We start from the raw sequence: 1,676 nt of genomic DNA on the forward strand, positions 1-1,676 counted from the left end.
GGGGGTGGAAAATGCTTTCCGCATCATCGGTGCTATCGTCACAGCAGCGGTATGTGCCACTTGCGGGTCACTAAAAACCCCCCCTCTAAGGAACCGTCGTTCATGCCTCGATCAAATCAAGTCCTTATAATAGAACAATATATATATAAGTATAATTTTTTATTTACAAAAATTGACATTTCTTCATGTCGCATGTCTTTGTGATAGTTCATAAAGTAGAGTTGGAGAAACCCAAATACACTAAAAGGGATGTTCTTGTTATCCAAATTATTTTCTCTTCGAGTAGATTGAAGAAGTCGCATGATAGGGAATCAATCCGTCTCGATCCTGACGAAGCTTTTGAATTAGTTTACACAGCCGTACAGTTTTGCGGAGTCCCAAATTCAGACGTAGCGGCGTAAAGACAGCTCCTTTTCGTGCTGTCAAAAGCAGCTTTGAAATCAACGAAGAGCCAACTTGAAAATGTATGAAGCCGATGGAATAGAGTTAGTCAGGCTATAACTAGAAGAATCACTGGACCGACACATATACTCATAACACAATGTGATGATGCTTTGGCGGATCGTTTTCAATGATCTAAACCCACTTGTAGTATGGATCACTGTACTATATTTTATATTCAAAGCAATGGAGTATATACTATACGTACTTAAAAATACAAACAAATATGTATATATTCCAGCCGCCACTGTTTGTTATATTTATTTATGGTCAAATTCCACTTTGCTGAGACACCTGTTCACCAATTGGCGCTGTCATGTGCGTGCACCTTATGGTCACCTCGTGCACCAACCCTCTAAATTTTTTTGCTTAGTTCTGGAGAGAATGCAAAGGACACGCACTCAATATTTGGCTCATCGAGTTTTCAACGCCTTCGCACTAACCGGCGCACACGCGCACTAACGTTTTCCACGTCTATTAAACGCTTCATTGAGCACCGTCAAGTACACATTTATTTATATACATACAAACATAGTCATATATATGTCTACTTATATATGTACATATGAAAGTAAAATATGAAAATATGTGAATTGGCTGACAGGGTTAACACCCTGCCTATAAAGAATTCTAGGCAAGTGGACAAGTAAACTAAGTAGTTGTAAACATATTCTTATCTGCACACATATACATATATGAAATTGTTTTTATGTTTATGTACATATGTAGGTATTCATAGTGCATTCATATATTCGAAAATTGCTCACCAATTGATTCTGACCAAAGAGCGACCAACCAGAACGCATGCGGAGCAACTCGTGCTACCAACATAAAGACATATGTATGAATATACATAAATATATATGTATATGTATATATAAACATGTTTGAATGGTAGGTGAAAAGTTAGAGCCTAATATCGAAAATTGTGAGCAGGAAAATTGCCATCGTCTTCTCGGCCAATTTGTACTTTGCATGACTGCGCAAGGGTAATGAGTACTTCGCTTCCTTTCCGGCTTTGCGAGTCAAGTATTCGAAATTGCACAGCTGACAAACGGTTGCTCAGTCGGAGTTGAACTAGCACATCGAAATGTACGTCTCAGTGCAGGACACAAAAATTCGGGCGTTTAGTAGAAGCTAAAAAAAATTAAGAAATTAAAAAAAAATTCAATAAAAATTAAAGAAATTAAAAAAAATAATTAGAATAAAAAGAATTTTACAATATAAAAATTAAT

This window comes from Bactrocera latifrons, unplaced genomic scaffold (assembly GCF_001853355.1).
Source record: "Bactrocera latifrons isolate USDA-ARS-PBARC rearing strain unplaced genomic scaffold, ASM185335v1 scaffold_73, whole genome shotgun sequence".
NCBI classification, from domain to species: Eukaryota; Metazoa; Arthropoda; class Insecta; order Diptera; family Tephritidae; genus Bactrocera; species Bactrocera latifrons.